General features: G+C 31.8%; 1 pseudogene; it reads left to right on the top strand.

Moving 5' to 3' along the window:
- On the top strand, positions 17,892–20,550 carry LOC110269348 (annotated as a pseudogene).

The raw sequence follows: 21,531 nt of genomic DNA, 5'->3' as shown, positions 1-21,531 counted from the left end.
TTGAAGACCATCACATGGTATTATCTATGGTAGAAAAATGGTAAATCTAATTCAGAACTGGTTACTTATTAAATTTCCATTTCTTATCTAAAAATGTTAAAATATATGAATTTTGCATAATTTGTTTATTCTTTTAATTTTATATATTCTTCCTCATTACGAATTTATGATTTATGATGCAGTTTGTATGAAATATAACAAATTAAGAGAAACAAAAATATTGTTACAAACAATTTAATAATACGGTCACTGAAAAGATAACGAGGATTATATATTTTTAAGATAAACTAATAACAAAAACAAAAATAGTCAAGTAGCCATGCTTATTTGGTGTATAACGAGATTTAATAAAGTATGTTTTTTCCCTTAATGATTTTGAAATTCTTTAAAAATTACTCATAATTTTTTTTTCTCTGTTATCCACTATACTTGTTTAATATATAAATATAAAAAAATAAATAAATACATATAAAAAATCTATATAATAACCAATAAGGTCTACCAGCGTTGCGATGTCTGAATTGATATTTGTAGTTTTGTACAGCAACTTTTAACGCGTTTTTAAAAGAGGGGTACTAGAAAATTAGTAGATTTTATGATTGTAATTAATTAATTATTATTAATATTTTTAATAATATAAAATTATATTTAATAGTATAAAATTATTTACTTTTTTTATTAATTAAATATTAATCAAATTTTAATAAAAATATATATAGCTAAGCTTTTATTTCTAAAACATTTGTACAGTAACAACTAACAACATTCAAAAATCACGTGTTTTTTTTAACTGTAGCAATAGGTTAGTAGGTTACTGTCCATGCCGCCAATTTGTCTTCTTAATTTTGTTCTTTCATATGCGGGGACGGATACGGTTTAATTAAATCCGAAACCAACCTAAAAAGTTAACGAAAAAACTTTACATTTATGTAAATATTACATGGATGGTATCAAAGTATCTTTTAATTTACGCGTTTTTTTCTATCCACACACTTGTTTATTTTACACGCGTCTCATATAACGTATAAACTTAATTCTTATTTTGCGTGATCAACCTTTCTCAACGTAAACCTTTTCATATAACGTAAATCTTTTTCGCGTTCTTCTTCTTGTTCTTGTTCTTCTTCTTCTTACTGTTTCCCTTCTTCTTCTTCAACCTAATTAAATTCGTTGTTCTCCTCTATTCCCATTTTTCTTCTCTGCATTATGAATCTGGATCGACTTCAACGTAATTAGTTTCGTCGTTCATCTTTTTCTTCGTTTTTTTTATCTGCACTTCTAAATTGAAACAATGAATGAATCAACTTCAAATCAGTTGGATGAGTGCGATTTGGATAATTCTTTCGAAACGCATCAATTTGATGAGGTTTGGATTATTGAATTTTGAATCGAATATAATGGAATAAAACTGCTAATTTTATTTGAAGTGAATTGAATGGACTGAGGTGATCTATATCTGAATTTAATTGAATTGAATTGATAATATGTAACTGTGAGTAACTGTGAGTGTGAGTAACTGTGAGTAACTGTGAGCAAATGTGAGTAACTTTTCGGTTCGGTAATTACGAAAGAATTGATTCACCATGTGCATGTGTTTGGTTCGGTATGCAGAAATGAGTCTAAAAATAATTAGACGAATATAGTGTTTAGAGTTTATGGTTCAGGGTTTAGGGTTTAGGGTTTTAGGGGTTTGGGGTTTCAGGGTTCTGGGTTTAGTGTTTAGGGTTTAGGGTTTAGGGTTCTGGGTTTAGTGTTTAGTATTTAGGGTTTAGTGGTTCAGGGTTCAGGGTTTAGAGTTTAGGGTTTAGGGTTCAGGATTTAGGGGTTCAGTGTGTTTCAATCTTTCGATTCGCCAAGTGTATCAATTTCGGTTCATCGTGTTCAGGGTTGAGGATTTAGGGTCTAGGGTTTAGGGTTTAGGGTTAGGGGTTTAAGGTTTAAGGGGTTCAGGGTTCAGGGTTTAGAGTTTTAGGGGTTAGGGTTTTAGGGGTTTAGGGGTTTAGGGTTCAGGGTTTAGGGTTTAGGTTTTAGGGTTTAGGGTTCAGGGTTTAGGATTTTAGGGGTTTAGGGTTTATCGGTTCAGGGTTTAGTGTTCATGGTTCTGGTTTTAGTGTTTAGGGTTTAGGGATGTAGTGTGTTTCCATATTTCGGTTCGTCCAGTTTATTAATTTTGGTCACTGTATTCTTTTAGAGTTTATAATATATTAGTAAATACAGTGATTGCAATCACTGAGAATCTGGAATAAAACAGCAGCCAGACAGTTCCAACAGATATATAAATTAACATCTCAGATGAGTAATCCATGTTGAACCAAATATAAATATTAACATTAATATTTAGATTAATATTCACATATATATATTTGAAGTAAGAATTTTTTGCTTTTTACACAATTTAAACAAAATATTGTTAATTACAAACAGCCAATCCTAGTATATGCTATTTTCTATCTAAATCCCCATATGTGAATTTACAATAAGGGTTGGAGAGGGCAGCAGATGACTTTGGGAGTCTTATTGCTTCAGATTCCCAAATCACTTGGTCTCTAATTTTATTCATTTTATGCAACAGAATGTGCGGACCATATTGGTACCTGAAGCTATCAATCTCTTCCTACATTTCAATTGAAAGGAATTAGTTACATAAGAAATGAACACAACTGAAATCAGAAAAGAAAAAAGTTTATAAATTTAGAAAGTACTAACTTGTGTCCAAACTCTATATTTATATCTCTTTATGCTTCTGATCTTTTGTGGATTAATTTTTTCAAGCCATTTCATGACGTATATCCCACAATCATAGCTAAGCAAGAATTGAGTATAATACGATTAATATTGTACAAAATAAAACATATTAAAAATAGCACTATAGAAGAGAATGATTCTTACTCTGTACGTTGATGATTTAGTAGAATATACTCTGCTTCTACTCCTAGTCCATCATCCATTAATGGTTCCCCCAGCATAAACCCTCATCTGAGAAATTATTAATCCCTGAAAGGTATGCAAAAGTTGAAAAAAATAAATCAACAACACTCAACCGAATTCATTTCATTTACTGAATAATTTGAATAATTTACAAGAAAATAACTTACAACAAATTTGTTCAGTTTCTTCCTTGAATCAGGTATATTTTCTAGCAGCTTATTGATAGGGTCAAGCACATAGAATTTCTTTTTGTTCACATCGGCAATCCACAACCACCAATGCGCTCCATTGTAAATTGGCACAAATAGCTGAAGTTTGGAAAAATAATAAAATATTTCAGTCAAAACAATAGCAAACAAGAGAATTCTCAAATAATTTTTAGAAATTACAACTTACAAATGGATGGGATGCAAGTTTTCTTTTGTCAAGAAACTGGTGGTGGTGGCATACTGTTCAATATCGAACCGGTAGGCATTGTTTGTACTTTTATCAATGTAGGACTCGCCATGTGTTCCCAACATAAAATTCTGCAAAAAGAATATCAGTTAAATCACATTTGTACTGAACCCAATACAATTCATGCACCGAACCGAAAATAATTCATGTGCTGAATAATACTTGAAAAACATTCAATTATCATGAGAAAAGTTTTCTTTATGCAAAAGAACTCAACAAAACGCATAAAAATCAGGTGACGCAATATTAACATTTTCACTCTACCGAACAGCAATTAGCAGTGAATAAGAAATTTAGCTTACCACAATATCCAGCGGCACAATGTATATTAGTTCTTGATACCGCCGAACTTTTATTTCGTTGAGAATCATACTGTATATACAAACCACCTACAGGATGAAAATTTATGAAAATATAGTATATAAGATTGTTTAGAAAAATTATTAACATTAATGCAATTGGCAAAAGATTTACCGTGGCATGCACTTGTTTTTTGGGCATTAGAGACATGAAATATTCTCTTAATTCCTCGTAAAGTGCCTCGTGTTTCAAAACAAATATTGGATCATATTCATTGCTACTATCTTTTGTATGTTTCACATGTGTCATCCAATGATAACACTTTTCAATCAACTCATTTGTGATTTTTTTTTTCTTTTTCTCTGGGGTTTTGTAAACTTCAGAAGCTGGTAAGGTTGGTTCTGAAGTTGTTGCTTCAGCAAAGTTTAATGCTGCTGTCACTCCAGCATCTATCACCGCCTCTTCCAGGATTTCAAGTTGTGAAATACTCAGTTGAGAGGGCTGACTTGGTTGAGATGCTGGTGGACTTATCCCAAGGTTAAAGGAAGGCCTTTCATCTTCCCTTTTCCTAGGTTGAATAGCACTGCAAGATGATAGATATTTAACAAAGATATTAAACAAAAATGATATTTAATCATTGTAGTGAACCAAAATTTAAACAAATAATGAACCTAAATCAAAATTTATAGTGATCTGAAATGATATTAAAGAAAAGAAAGTAACATACCTATCAAATGATGACAAGATTAGAGTTTGTTGTTCTGATTTTCATGCCACCGGAGGTTCTTGGGATTGTTGCTGTTCTTCTTCATCAGAAATTTCATACACATCATCATCTTTGAAGAACTCTTCAATAATAGAACTCGTAAGTGACACCGTAACATCCGGCTTTTTGGGTCTTGGAGGGCAGCTATAAGAAACAGAAGAGAGTCCAAAGACAACAACACATTGAATTAATTTCTGGTTTCAACTGAACCATAATTAAACCATGTATAAGCAGTAAAACTTACACATCAACAGGTGCTTCTTGTTCGGATTGCTGTGCTATTGGTTCTTCACAGGGCTGTTCTTGCTGTTCCAGAGGTCTGCTGCATTAAATAGAAAACAGTTCAATAACAACCCATAATTATTATCCTATACCATTAAAATTAAAAAAAAGAATTTTTATGTAAAACTTAATCTTCATTAGAAACTCCATACACATAGTCATCTTTGAATAAGTCTTCAATTACAGAACTCGTAAGAGACACTGTAACACCCTGCTTTTCGGGTTCTGGAGGACAGCTGTAATAAACAGAAGAGGGTCCAAAGACAAGAACACATTGAATTCATTTATAGTTTCAACTGAACCATAATTAAACCATGTATAAGCAGTAAAATTTGAATAAGATTCATGTGGTGAATAAATATTTATTAACTTACTCATTATTAGAAGTTTGTTGTGTTTCTTTTTGTGGAGGGACATAGATGAAGTCATCCTTGATCAACTCTTCCTGAACTGAACTTGGAAGAGACAATACAAGAGGAGGTCTAAAGAATGTAAACAAGGATAAAGTTAATATTGAATAATTAGAATTTGTTTTGAAAAATAGGAATTTACACATTGAAAAACTCACACTTCCAAAGGTTGAGAAGGAGTTTCTTGTTGAAACTCAACAATTTGTAGCTTAGAATCAGGTGTAGCTCTAGTGACATTTAAACACATTTTCTTTGTGATTAATTAAACAAAAATTATTACTTAAATCTATAAGAGTAACATAAATATTTTTAACCTACACTGGTGGAGTTTTAAAAGTCTTTTTTGGGAAGATTTTATTTTTTTTTAAATATTTTACCGTGCTTTCCGGGGTTGTTTTCCTAAAAAATAGATAACAAATTAAAATTAGAAACCAAAATTAAAAGCAGAGGTCTAGAAACACATTAAATTTATTTTTGGCAACCACCAAATCGAAAGTATAATATGCAGTGAACCAAGTTACCTGGTATTGCTGGCGGCATTTACAGAAGGTGTAGAGCTTTCTTGAGTCTGTAATATTTGCTCGCTATCCAGATTTACAGTTGGCACTCTAAGGAAGATAAATAAATATTAGTAATTGAATCTAGAGGAATTAGAAATGGTTGTAGCAAAAGTAAGCAAAGAAAGAAAAAGAATTCGGGAATAATAAACTGAATCTTACATCTGAGAGAATTCATTTTGTGCCTTTGGAGAGTCAAACTGATCTGGAGCAATGTTTGCTGACTGAGCTCCATCATTTCTTTTCTTTGATCTTTTTTTTCTCTTATTATTTCCAATGCTCGTTTTCTTCTTTCCGCAGCATTGTCTTTTGCTTGTTCAGTTCTGAAAGTTCACAAAATAAGTATCAAGAAATCTAGAACGTAAGTATTAATAAAATAATTTATGATTCGAGAAACTTACTCCTTGTCAGGTTGGGCTGGTGTTTTTGCCACCCTTTCCGGTTGTTTTCTTTTTATTACGGGTGTTTTTTCTCTGGAAAATAGATAAACACATCGAATTTATACCAGAGACAAGACACTAACAATGAAGTCAACCAAACTGACAGACACCACTGAACCGAACTAAATTAAAGTGCTAAAACAAAAATTAGAAGCCCATCGAACCGAAAATAAATCATTTGCTGAACAAAAAGTGATATATATGCAATCAACAAAATGTCTCACAGAAATTATGTAATACTTACTCGCTTTCAGATTTGCTTGTGCTCTCTGAATCTATCGGCACAGGCTTTGTTTTTTTGGTTTGTTTTTTAACCACCTTTGGTGGTTGTTTTCTTTTTTTGTTTCGGTTTTTTATTTCTTCTTCTCTGCAACAAGCGCATAAGAACATTTAAGCAAAAACAAGTTAAATGAAATCAATATGAAAATTAAACTTACTGGCTTTCGGATTCAGATTCAGAATGTCTTTTCTCTTCCGAAGAAGAATCCGTCTGGACAATTTTCTTTTTTATTTTCTTTCCTTTTTCTTTCTTGTCCAAGTTTCTTATTTTTGTTTTTTCTTTCCTTTTTCCTTTCTATATAGAAGTCCCTAAAACAGAAATAAGGACTCAATTATTTAATCACCAAGAAAACACATTAACAATCGGGTGAACTAAATGAAACAATCCCACCGAACCGAAAAATGTTCATATGGTGAATAGTACATGACAACTATTTAATCATCAATAAAAATGTTTCTTAATGCAGAAACATTCAAATGAAAAAACTAACAATTGTAAGTAGGACAACTAAATTAATTACAACCTAAAACAGATGTTTATTTAGTTAGTAGAGTATTTTAAAAGCATTTAAAAACAAATTTTTTGGAGAATTTTAGTAGAGTATTTATCAATAGTTCTGTTGCTTCGGATAAAATCCGTTCAATCATCATTTCCCTTGTTCAATGGGCCACCCATGGTGCAGGGGGAGCATCAGGTGCAAACGGGCGGGGGAACTTCGTTTCGTGGAAGTATATCAACATTAATACAAAAACACAGCCATCAACAGACTGTTTCTTCCCTTTTCTCTTGTTTTTAGCTCCTTTCATCAAGAAGTTGAGAACATGCTTCGCCCAATCCCATTCCCGAATGTTGTCCACATGAAAGATCGGTGGCTTATGGAGGGGAGGCCACACTTACCGTTGTGGGGAGCAAGAAGCACTTTTGTATGAAGACAATAAAAGTCCTCTTGAATTTTTTCCAGTTCTTCTCCCCTTCTACACTCATGTCTAGCACATTCTTTGTCTGCTGGATTCACGTTGTTGTAATCAACCTTTTCAGAAAAATAATTTTCTACAATATTTTAATTACAAAAATCAGTCAAAAATTGTCAGTTTAATTTTCTGGACACTAATGAACTGAAAATAAGCAGTAAGTGAAAAATGTATTACCTCCATTGGTTATGCCGAGGGCAACTTCTACTTTTCGAGAAGTTATGTATATTTTTTCCTAGAGAATTTTCAGGCATCCTTTCTCTTCATCAAACCGATCAAGCAATTCTTTCAACAGTGTATTAGAGACATTTATTTCTGGAACATTTGCCAGGGCACCAAATCCCATTTCTTCCACAATATCTTTCTTTTTTTTGACTCATTTCCCTATACACTATTGATATTGCCTTTGTTTGGCATCTGCAATAGTGAGTTTTCTGCAAGTTTTGAAACAAAATGTGAGGATATATTTATAATATAAAATAGATATTATTTGAATGAAAGCGGATAAATATATTTAATCTCCTTACATTATAATGTGCTTTCTCCTTCATTGTTGCCATTTTCTTGTTGTGTTTTGCTGTAATGAAAAATGTTGGTCAATACTTCATTGAATACATCAACAAGTACAAGCATGTATATCTTAATCAAGTCAATTAAAATGCCACAACCCACCGAATAGAAAATCGTTCATGCACAGAACCAAAATCACAAAGGGTACCGAACCAAAAAACGTTCATGTGGTTAATAAATGATGATCAACTTTCAATCAACAAGAATAGTATTCTTCCATGCAAAAGAAGTACTGAAGATAGTAACAATCATTTTCAAAGCTGTAGTTAAACTATTCCCACAAATAAGAACAAGCATATATATCTTAATCAAATCAACATCTTCCAAAAGAAAAGTTTCTCAAATTTCATCAATTAGGTGTTCTTTGAAAATGACATTTGCAGATTGGATTCTTTAAAAACTCTTACTGAAACTTGATATCTTTCTTTAAGTATCAAGGTCAACTACCATTCGTCCTGAAATCTATTCAATATAATGAGACAATTTTACAGTAGAATGGCTTATCAAAGTGAAAGAGTTGTTTCTAATTTTAATTGTCCTAAACAAAACTTATTCAATATACCAACAATCACAAGCATGTATATCTTAATCAAGTTAATTAAAATGCCACAACCTACAGAACCGAAACTCATTCATGCATAGAACCAAAATTACAAAAGCCACTGAACTGAAAAACGTTCAAGTGGTTAATAAATGATGATCAACTTTCAATCAACAAGAATAGTATTCTTCCATGCAAAAGAAGTATTGAAGATAGTAACAAAGCTCTAGTTAAATATCCACACCAATAAGAATAAGCTCGTATATCTTAAAGCCCTAGTTACACTGAATTGAATGCAAATAACAAAAAATTTTATTCCAAGACCTAGTTATACTGTAAAAATCATTCACAATAGTTCAATCTACTAAACAAACCAAATCAAACCAGTAAAACTAAAATGCAACTAAGTGGAACGTTACATTGCAAGATTTTAGATGAACAGTAGTTTTCTCATACCTTTGGTAGTCTTTGTTACTGTTTTCGTTTGTTTTTGGTTGTTGCTTGTGAAATCTTCTTCCGATTCCTTTTCAGTAGTGGTTTCCGCAAAGAATGTGATTGAAGTTTGAGTGATTTTGAGAGAGATTCGAAGAGACAGAGCGTTTTCGTGTGTGTTGAAGAAGAAGGAACATTTTTTTATAATGAAGCGCGAATGAAGTAGTCGTTTTGTTTGTATGGGGCGCGTCGAAGTCACGTTTATTTAATGAGATTGGGATGCGCGTTAATTGTTTTGGGTTTGGGCCAACTTGGTTACATGGGGTTACATGGATGTGTAGCAGGCCCGAAAAGTTAATGGGTCGGTTTTGTTCCGATCAAAAAATATTTGAAATAAATTAGATTAAACCGATTAATTTAATATAAAATTATTATATTTTTTAAAATTAAATTTAATAAATATTATTTTATATTTATATAAAAATAAATATCATATAATATAAAAAATATTAATTAAAGTATAAAAATATATTCAAATTTCGTGTATATAATGATTTATTGATTAATAACAAATTTAATTTTATTGTGTATATAGCGTTTTTGTTAATGCCTTAATTTTGTTTTAAAAAAAATTATACTATGAGATTATCAAGATGATAAGTTATACCAATAGTGTTGAGTTCAAGTTTTAGCAATGAATATCTTTTTTCTTTAAATATAAAAAAGGAGATTAAAAAAAAAATAGTTGGACATATAAAAGAAAATTTCCTATTCTACATATATATGATAAATTAATTATTTTTTACAATTTAAAATAAAAGATATAGTTTTTCCCCTTTAAATATAAAAAAGAGATTTAAAAAAATAGTTGGACATATGAAAGAAAATTTCCTAATCTATATGTATGCGTGTGTTAAATTAATTATCGTTTTACATTTAAAATAAAAGATATAACGAGAGACAAATCTAAATGAGAAGAAAGCGAAACACTTGTCCCCGTTAATAAATATATATAGATTAATATATTTTGTTCTTATTATTATATCATTTATGTTCCATTAAAATTTAGAATAATTTATTTGAATAAATTGATTGGAAATTAAAATTATATAGATGTTATAAATCCAAATCGATTACAGGTCTATTTAAATAATTTATGTAAATCAAATTATATCAATACATATAAATCAAATCAATTGAATTTAATTTATATTTTATACTAAATCAAAACAAATAAATTCAATTTACTAAATAAAATAAAACTTTTCTAATAAATCAAAACAAATAAATTCAATTTACGTCCTTTTATATCATCAGGTATAAATAGAATGAAAATGATTTGATTTACACTTTCTTTCAGGGTTGACGTTGCCACGTAGAAAAGCAAAAAGATCCGAGAGCAAAAGATGAAATTTGCAAGGAAAATTCTCCTGTGCTGAGTGAAGATCCATCCCCACCCGCTGACGATGCATGTCGCTCAAACGCGTGTCCAAAGATGATGCGTGTCTGTGTAAGCCAACAAAAATTATCGTAGCCCCCTCAATTGACAGTATCTGTGTAAAACTGTAAATTGTCGGTACTTAGCAAATGGTTTAGAGATGATAATTAATGCAGTTAAGGATAATATAATTATTGTAATTAATAATATTTTATATGAAATGGACGGGGTTGTAAAACCTTTTTTGTTTGGTAAAGCTGGGCTAACCAAAGTGATTAGTAGTTGACATGTAGATGTGGTAGTATAGATGTGGTGGACACAGTAAATTTGATAATTTAAAATGTTAGTGAAAAAGAATATATATTCACGATATGAGCTAAATTTTTCTTAATTCTGTCGGATTATTACTGTATACAGTAGTAAAAACTGCTGAAAATAGACATCAAATAAATACAACCGGACTAATACAATTATATTCCTTTTAATTATTTTAATTAATTAAGTGGAACCATAATAAGGGCTAAAATTAGTTTCTCTTGATGAAAAAGAAAGAGACACGTTATGTTTTTATTTATTGTTTATAATACAAAAATTAATCTAAAATTACTTTTTAATACAAGTGAGTTATAAATAGAAATTGAGATGAATTTTCTACTAGAAATTGTCTAAAGTGATACTGAACAATAGCTAAATAGTAAATGATATAGGTTTGACCTTAATAATGAATAATAACGATGGAGCCATGCTACTGTGCAAGTACTAAATCAAATAAATTTTCTAACCAAGTTTAATATTGAAGTACTTTATGTTGGTAATACATAAGAATAAAACAACCGTTAAAAATATCAAATAACATATAATATGTGAAATACCTTTAGTCAATATTTTATTTTATATGTGTCAATAAAAAAATTAAGCACTATATTTTTTAGTTTTACGGTCATTTTTTTTGTATCAATACCGGGTAATTATAAAGAACCTATTTTAGATGTGTGATATATTTTTTTATTTTATTTGGAGAATAAAATGTATTTATTTGTAGAGTTAATTTCTCAATATCTTTAATTATATTACTAGAGTGCTAAATGGTTAAATAAGTTATAAGAAGTAAAGGTTGTGTACTTAGCGTACGTACGTTACTGATATAGTACCTACTCGTCCCATCACATCTGCGTCACTTCATATTGCTTCTGTATTTTCTTAGGTAGACGCGTATTCCCACCACCTTGGGACACGCAGCATCAGCACCTGCTGAAGAATTTGTCCTTCAGCACCATAGCAACTCCCAATTTGCAAACAAGAAAGGACCCACTCTTTCTTTCTTTTATTGTTGATAATAAGATAAGATATTATCAAATTCCCACCATCAAAATTTTTATATCAAACCTTATCTCTCTCGCGCACACGTTATGATAACTATTTAATCTTAATATTTTTATCTAATTTTTTAAATACATTAAATGTATAATTATATTCTTTTGGTTTCGAATTTAAAATTCAAATTCTATTTTCAGAACTCAACTATTTTAAAAGAAATTTATTATTGAGTGCAAGAAAGGATCTTTCTTTTATTGTTGATAATAAGATAAGATATTATCAAATTCCCACCATCAAAATTTTTATATCAAACCTTATCTCTCTCGCGCACACGTTATGATAACTATTTAATCTTAATATTTTTATCTAATTTATCTAATTTTTTAATTTTAATTGATCTTGTACCCTAAATTTTTAAGACGTGACTCAAGTTGGCTTTTCTGTCCATTTCTATCACTAGAAAACTGACGTGTCATGTTTAATTGACACCTGGTGACTATTAAACCCCAATTCACTATTCATTCATTATAGAAACCTCAATTGGATGTGCCAATCAATCTATTCCAATTTCTGTGTCAGAGGTTGCTCCTTAGAAATACAAAGGAGTTTCAATTGGCCATCACCATTAACATCTTTGTCGCTAACGTTCTCAACTATTTCTTCGTCAAGATGCAGAACGGTGAAGGCTGGGCTTGCGTTTCGTGGATCTCTGCCGTGATGATCGTCATCAGCAGAATCTTTCTCCCCATGGCTATCCCTGTCGTGATGACCTTGTTGAGGCGAGTGAATCATCCATGGCAGTGAAACATCCATGGGCCACTCTGTTGAAGATGCATTATAGGCTTCAGTTCGTGATGGCCATTATCATTCCTTTCTTCCAGCAGCTCACCAACATGAATGTGATTACTTTCTATGGTTGGTTCCTAGTGAGATATTTTTTCCTAAAGTCAGATCTGCAACTCAAAGCATCAATGTGTCGGTTAATATGATTTTCACATTTGAAATTGCTCAAGGGTTCACCTTCATGCTCTGCATATGAAATTTGGCCTCTTCATCTTCTTTGCATTCTTTGTAATGAATGGAAACGAATTGGGATTTAATCTTTTTGTAGTGTCACATGGCACCGCTTTGCAAATGTTTAGGTAGCAACAATAAAATGACATAGTCTAATTGGTCTAGATGTCAATTAAATAGAGATGAACAGAAGGACGGCCAACTTGAGTCACGCCTTAAAATTTCAGAGTATAATTTAAGTTAATTGAAAATTTAAGAACTAAATTAAGTCGAAGGTCTAATTTCAGGGGTCATTTTGACTAGTAACTCATGTAATATTATGTAAAAATTTGTTCCATGTGCGTGTTGAACAAAAGACTTTTACCTTGGGATAAAAAACCTTTAACCACTGAGCCAAGGTTATTATTTAACAATTAAATACTAAAATTAATTGTATTTAGTGATATATAAATACCCACTTATAACACAACTCTAACCTCTTCACTGACATCACCTAGCGGCCAGCTCTCATTTTTTATCTCCAGATTCCATCTCTATGCGTCTCTCCACCAAAAATTTGTACTCCCTGCTTTGGCGCTCCCCACTCTGGCTACTCCCCTCGCCGGCACTTCATGCCCGTGTTCGCGTTCAGCATCGTGCTCACGTTTATAGACTAATAATGGTGTTGTTGCAACAAATGAAACGTTCATAGACTTACAATGATTTTATTTATATTTGTGTTATTAATTTAAGTAAAGATTTTTATGAGAAATTTTCCACATACAAGCATTTTTTTATACAAGTCTTTACAAGTTATTATATTAACGCGCTTGAACGTTACTGTACGTTCTTCTTCCTCTTCCTCTTCTTCTTCTTTTCTTTCGTTTCTTGCTTTCTCTTTCTCCTTCTTCAATCGTTACTGCACAATTTCACTGCACCGTCTTCTTCTTCTTCTTGCTGCACATTCTTCTTCCTCCTCCTCCTCTTCTTCTTCTTCTTTTCTTTTGTTTTTTGCCTTCTCTTTCTCCTTCTTCATTTACGTGCTTTTCTCTTTGTTTTCTTTTTTTGTTATTCTTGATTTCCATTATTTTTTGATATCAAGCTCTGAAATCGTTTTTGAAGAAGAAGAAGCAGCAGAAGATGAGGAGGAGAAAGAGAAAGAGTTCTGAATTATGCATAAGGTGTCCTTTGGGTGTATTTCTGTAATCATTTGGGTATATTTCTGTAATCGTTTGGGTGTATTTCTGAAGTTCCATTATTTTCAAAACGATTTCAAAACTTAATTTTAGAAACCATGAAAATCGAAAAAAAAGAAGCAAGAATACCAGTAATAAACGCAAGTAAAACAACTAATGAAAAGGCAAAGAGAATAACAAAGAAATATCGTTTGGGTGAATTCCTGTAACCGTTTGGGTGTATTTCTGTAATCGTTTGGGTGTATTTCTGAAGTTCCATTATTTTCAAAACGATTTCAAAGCTTGATTTCAGAAAACATGAAAATCGAAAAAAAAGAAGCAAGAATACCAGTAATAAACACAAGTAAAACAACTAATGAAAAGGCAAAGAGAATAACGAAGAAATATCGTTTGGGTGTATTTCTATAATCGTTTGGGTGTATTTCTGTAATCGTTTGGGTGTATTTCTGAAGTTCCATTATCTTCAAAACGATTTCAAAGCTTGATTTCAGAAACCATAAAAATCGAAAAAAAAGGAAGCAAGAATACCAGTAATAAACGCAAGTAAAGCAATTAATGAAAAGACAAAGAGAATAACGAAGAAATACATGGAGGAAGAGGAAGAGGAAGAAGAAGAAGAAGAAGAAGAGGAGGAAGAGGAAGAGGAAGAGGAAGAGGAGTCGTTCATAATCCACGGTGAGTGTAGTGCTTTGGAAACTGAATAACGCATTAAAAGACCCTAATGAATAGCAACTTGTAAAACTTGTAAGTCAAAAAGACTTGTATGTGTAGCAAGTCTCGATTTTTATATAGACTTAATTATGTGATAGTTATGTTATTTAATTTATGCGATGATTTTGTTGTTTGTGAAATGATTGTGTTGTTTGTATTAAATTTTAAATTTGCATATTTATTAAGTTATATAATAATATTGCATATTTGTGAAAATCCACGAGTAAGATTGGATACGTACGGAACTACGGATTGACCACAGGTAGGGTTAGCGTTGAATTGTTCTTAACACGCGAGTAGGGTAAGGATGGATTTTAGTAACAAATTCAACTCGCGTAAGATTAGGATTGGGTTTAAACTCTATCTTATCCTACCCATTACTACCCCTAAAGCGAGTTGACGTATGATGGGAGCAATTTCATGCATGGTGGGAATGATTTGTAAGGGAAAATAAAAATTTTAAATGCGACTGAATTATAATTAACGAGTTAGGAGATGTAAATTTATGTTTATTCTGCAATTCTTCCTCCTATTCTTTTTAAGTTAGTTTAAGATAATTTTACCATTCATTCTTTTTTTTATTAATTTTTTTTAAATATAAAAACACCATAAAAAGGAAAATAAAAAAGAGAGATTATTTTTTTTATTAACTTTAAAAAAAAAAAGAATACCATAAAAACGAGAATAAAAAAGAAAGCAGAGGGAGAATCTACAAAATTAACATAAATTTGTAGACTAATTTTTTTTTTTATGAAAGTGAGGTAGTCAGAATCGTGTGTAAACTCGTGGAAACGCACGATTATATGCTTCTACTCCATCTTCCCGTTGCGCTTTTGCTTCTCGTCCAGAACCAGGCTGTTCCGTGTGAAATCGCCGTTGAAAATCGCAGAGTCGTCGAAATCGTCGCTTCTGCCGCGTGGTTGCGTTTCAGGTTGAAGAAGTTATTATTCTTGGCCCTGAGCCCCTGATTGCAGCCCAATCTAACCCATTGGCCCAATCTAAATAGAAGACCATGGAAGAGGAGCCCTAGCAGAGTAACAGTCTCCAATCTCTTAATCTCCCTCACTTTTACAGTTTATCTCCAATTCTCTATGGCCAAAATTTTAAATTTTCACCTCTCTCAAGTCTCAATCTCGGACTCTATTTCTCTTTCCATCTGAAATTTGAATTTTGCGCAACCGAAAACCCCAATTTGGAGCATCGCCGACTCGCTGTGAGGTTTGTCGCTAGTGTTATCGACTCGGAATGGTAGTGGTTGGACTGCGTGAGGCCATGAACATCGCAAATTCTGGCTCTGCCTCTTTGTCTCTGGCTTTGGAATTTGGATCGCTGCATCTTTATCCTCTTCAATCATATTTTAATTAGGAAAGAAAAGGTAAATGATGTTATAGGGATAGAGTTGATTACAGGGTATGGTAGTGTCAAACATTTGTTCAAGAGCGTTAACTAATTCATGGTAACCATCATGAACTAAAAGATTGAGTTTAATCTGAGTTAATTTATTATGCCCAATAATATTTAACACAAAATGTATTGAGAATTTGAGATAGTAGTTCTCAAATTATGAACAATAATTATCTTGATTCTTGACACTATAATTAAGCTAAGTGTTCCTCTGCTATATATATGAGTTTAACTACCTTGAGACATGAGTAACTTTATTATAAATTCAGAAAAAGCTGTGGTAGAATGTAGGGGTGTACATGGCTCGGCCCGGCCCGAAGATCCAATCCGGCCCCGAACACTTTAGGGGCTAATTTAGTGTGATTTCATCGGGTCTAGGGCCGGGTAAGGGTCTTAAAGATAGACCCGGTCATTATTTCGGGTCGGGTCCGGGTCATAGCTCGGGTCACCCGAACTCGGCCCGGTGGCCCGATCATCATACACAATTAATATTTTGTGTTATTAGTCATTTATAAGATTATAAGTTAATGTTTTATGTTTAAAATGCATAAGACTTTAGACAAATGCATAATATTGTGTTATTTGTATTGATTTAAATATTTGGTGTTAGACAATATTAGTATTGATTATGGTTACGTTATAATTTTAGAGAAGGGTTGGTTCTTGTTATATTTTTTTAAGTGAATTTTACTATGTGAATTGTGAAATAAAGGTTGGAGATTAGGTGATTTTTACATACTAAAGACCCGGTTTTCACCCGGTTTTTATCCGATTTTCACCCGGCCCGAAGGTGCGTAGGTTTCATCGGGTCTAGAATCGGGTTAGGGTCCAAAAATTAAACTCGGTCTATATTTCGGACCGAATCTGGATTAAGCCAAACCCGGTATGGCCCGACCCATGTACACTCCTAGTAGAATGTGTAAACAACATGAACTTCTCTATTTACAGGAAAAGAAGCTATCCTCTATCTCAATTTCTCTCTTGTTATCAAATTAGCAATATTTATTCATACTCTTAGTTACATACATCATTTATCGCATGCAACCTTCCATTCGCAATCATATCACAAACCCTTAACAGAATCACACAAACACAAGCAAAATCCCAATGATGTACCTAAGTCTCTTGAGACTCTGATCTAAATAAACTCTACAAAGTTTTCACATCTTTCTTTATCCAGTTAAATACTTTTCCAAGGGCTATGTATATATAGCATGCTGGATGAGATCCTGATGCCATAATCACTTGATTATCTATTATCAATAGTCATTGGTCAGGTAAAGTAGTCTCATAAGCTAAGGCACACATTTTCATTTTGTGTATCTGACTTATAACAAATATGATATATAGAATAAGCAAACCTTATAACCATTAATTAATCTTGTTTACTATCTTGTACTTTTGAATTTCTTATCTCTCTTATTTTAGTGTATATATGTTTGTATAAATAAAAGATATTAAATTATGTGTGTCAGAAGACTACAATTATCAATGCTAAACATACTACAGAAGTCGAGACCCTGAAACATGTGCATGTTGTAATGTAATTGTAATGTGTTCTATCTTCAATTCTTTATCATAAGCAACTATGACAGTACTAATAATTGTGCAGCAATAAGCACTACTTCAATTCTTCGTTATTTATCACCTATATTATCCCAATAATTTTATAACTATCTATATCTCTGAATTGTTGTTGTGGCATTAAATATAATTCTTAATTTTTGTTATGCTAGTATTTTTTGTTTAAATTGGATTGTTAAACTTTTGTTATTGAACTTAGATGGTTGTACTTGAAATTGAACACAATTCTATAATTTTTGTTAAATTGTTGAATTTTTGCTATGATATTGAATTGATTTGTTGAATATTTACTGTTTTCATTTTTTCTGAACATGAATGACATTGACTCAAGTTAATGCAAGTGAAAATTCGACTAACATTCCAGCTTCTCAGTCAGGAAGTGCAGCTGGAATCGCTAGTAAAAGAAAAGTTTCTAAGAATGCTCTTGGAAGTAGAACTGATGTAGGATGGGAGCACGGGATATCTGTTGGAGAAGATGGAAAGAAGATACAATGTAAATACTGTCATAAAATTTTTTCAGGAGGATTTTATAGATTGAAACACCACTTAGCAGAAACTCAAAAAGATGTTGGGGCTTGTACAGCTGTTAGTGATGAAGTTAAGAAGCAAATGTAGGATATTGTGAGTGGGTTGCAAGTGAATTTGATGAAGAAAACAAGCATGGGTGGGGCAAGCTCAGGTGAATCTACTAAAGAAGTTGACATTACTGGTGAAAAAAGAAAGAGAAAAGAACTAGATGGCAACATATTCAAGAAAACACACATTAGTACTCAAACAACAATCAACAATATATTTAAGAAGAATTTGAGAGAGAAAGTATGTTTAGAGATTAGTGCTTTTTTTACAACAATGGCATCCCCTTTAATGTTTCAAAGAGCGAGGAATACAGTAGAATGTTTGAGAAAACTATAAGATATGGACAAGGATTCAAGCCACCATCCTACCATGAATTAAGGGTGCCTCTTTTGAAGAAACACGTGGAGCTTATTCAACAATCACTAGAGGAACATAGAGCATATTGGAAGTAGGTTGGTTGCACAATAATGACTGATGGTTGGACAGATAAGAGAAGACGGACCATCCTAAATTTTTTGGTTAATAGTCCTAAAGGGACTATTTTTTTAAAGTCTGTTGATGCCTCTCATATTACTAAGACAGCTGATAAAATCTTTAAAATGATAGATGATGTGGTTGAAGAGGTTGGTGAAGAAAATGTCATCCAAGTTGTCACCGACAATGCGGCTAACTACAAAGCTGCAGGAGAAATGCTAATGAAAAAGAAGAAAAAGTTGTTTTGGACGCCTTGTGCAGCACATTGCATTGATTTAATGTTAGAAGATTTGGAAAAAAAAAAGTAACACTTCACATGGACACAATTTATAAAGGTAGAAAGATTACTACTTACATATATGCTAGAACTGCTCTTATTGCAATACTACACATCCACACTAAGGGGAAAGATTTGGTGAGGCCAGGTATGATCCATTTTACAACTTCTTACCTTAATTTGGGATATCTCAATGACAACAAAGGTTCCTTAATAAAAATGTTTCTTTCTGATCAATGGACTTCTAGTAAATTTGCAAAGACAAAAGAGGAAAAGATAATTGCAAGTGTGGTGTTAGATAAGGTATTTTGGAAAGAAGTGGTAATTTGCTTGAGGGCTGCCTACCCTCTTCTTCATGTGCTTCGTATGGTGGATTCAGAAGAAAAGACAGCAACGGGATTTATTTTTGAAGAAATGACAAGTGCAAAGGAAAAAATACGAGATACATTTTAAGGAGTTGAGACAAGGTAAAATGTCTAATTATTTTTTTTAATTAATGCATAAGAGTTGTTCATAATGTTTACTTTGTAACTAATTTATTGTTTATTTTTAACTTCAATTCTGAAAAAATTGTTTATTTTGTAACTAATTTATTAATTTTTTTTATATTTTAGTTATATACCTATTTGGGATATTATTGATGCAAGATGGGGCAACCAATTTCATAGGCCATTGCATGCTGCAGGCTATTATTTGAATCCTCAAATTCATTATAGCTTTGGTTTTAAAATTGCTTATGAGCTTAAGAAGCAGTTTTATGCTTGTATGGAAAGGATGACAAAAAATCCAGATTTAATCACTAAGATGGATGTTCAACTTGAAGATTTTAAGACTTGAAAAGAGTTTTTTGGTAGTAAAGTAGCTCAAAATGCAATTTATACTAAAACTCCAGCTCAATGGTGGGATTCTTATGGAGATCAACATCCAGAGCTTCAGCAATTTGTAATTCGTGTCTTGAATTTGACATGTAGTTCATCTGGATGTGAACGTAATTGGAGCGCTTTTGAGATGGTTAGTAATTAAATATAAGTTGCATTTTACTTTTATAAATTTGGTTGTTAATTCTTCAATTCTATCTTATTGTTTGACTAATATTTTTTATCTACTTTTAAAAGGTTCACACAAAAAGGAGAAACCGTTTGAAAGCTAAAACCATGAATGATGTTGTGTTTGTGATGACAAACTCAAGATTAGCAAAGAAAAAACAAACTAGAAAAAGTCTTGATTATGACTATAGTCTTGATGAGTTGGACTCTGATGATGAGTGGATTGTTGCTGACGAAGATGGAGAAGAAGAAGATTTAGATGCTCTAATTCCAGATCCTGATTTAAATGATGGAGCAAGTGGTAATAGAGTTGTTGGTGCCTCTAAGGATCCTTTGGTAATTCCTTATCTTGATGATGATGAGTTTGAAGAACTTCTCCAAGGACCTCTTCCTTCTGCTCCTGATAATGATGAAGATGGTAATGCAGAAGTTTGTAAAACTCGTGAAGATTTTATGACTGATGAAGAATAGAATGATTATTAAATAACTTGTTTAGATTTTAGTTAATTAGTTGTTCATTCTAGTAGTTTGGTTGGTTTATTTGCCACTTGAATTTATTTTAATGTCGTATGAACTTATGAGTTGTGAATTTGTGTTTTGATTCGTGAATTTGTGTTGAATTGTGACTTTTGACTTGTTATGGTATATATATATTATTGTCAATCTAATATAAAAACATAAAAAGTGCCGTCTAACTTGTTATTTATATTCGCTTACATTTAAATTTTTATTCTTTTTATAAATCGCCCTACCATGTATAAAATCGTCTCCATCATATGTCAACTTGTCCCTCTATTTTATACTTTTTTAAAAAAAATATTTTCCGTTTTTGCAGTAATCACTATCTCCATTTTTCTTTTTTTTTGGTCTTCTTCTAATTTTTTACAAATTACCGATAATATTTGTTTTTATGTCTCTAATATATCCGTAAAATACACAGTTATATCACAATGACGCATTATACCAAATATCAACCAATATTAAAAAATTCAATCGTAATTTGGCTTGTTACGTATAAGTTTTATCTCCGTATTTTATAATTCACCTTCCAAAATTGATGTGTACACTATTTTTATTCACCAAATCATAAGCACATGTATTATTTAATATAAATCCCAATGATTGTAGAAATTAAAATATCATATTCTAAACTGTTGGAAAAACTCAACAAAGGTTTAAACAAGAACCTTTTAACAGTTGAAGTACCAAAAATAATTTTTCCACAACTTGTGTGATTAAATAGGAAATATCAAAGATATTCCAAACAGCAAATATAATGACAAAAATTAAATAATCAGACACCAGAATTTTAACGTGAGAAAATCCTCAAAAAAAGAGGGACAAAAAATCCACAGGATCTAGTCCAGAAAAATCTTCCACTATCAGAATAATGGGTACACAATCAGTCTTCCTAGTAACACTAGGACATCTCAACAATCAACAAAATATATCATCAAAACTGATGGAATCAACATATACCCTCCACAAAGTGGGTATCTCAAATCAGACAAAAGAGAGGGCAATACAACTAGCAAGTTATATCCTAATGTTCATCTCTACACTAAGAATAACATACTAAAAT

The sequence above is a fragment of the Arachis ipaensis genome, chromosome B03 (assembly GCF_000816755.2).
Source record: "Arachis ipaensis cultivar K30076 chromosome B03, Araip1.1, whole genome shotgun sequence".
Taxonomy (NCBI): domain Eukaryota; kingdom Viridiplantae; phylum Streptophyta; class Magnoliopsida; order Fabales; family Fabaceae; genus Arachis; species Arachis ipaensis.
This window is presented reverse-complemented; position numbering and strand designations above follow the sequence as displayed.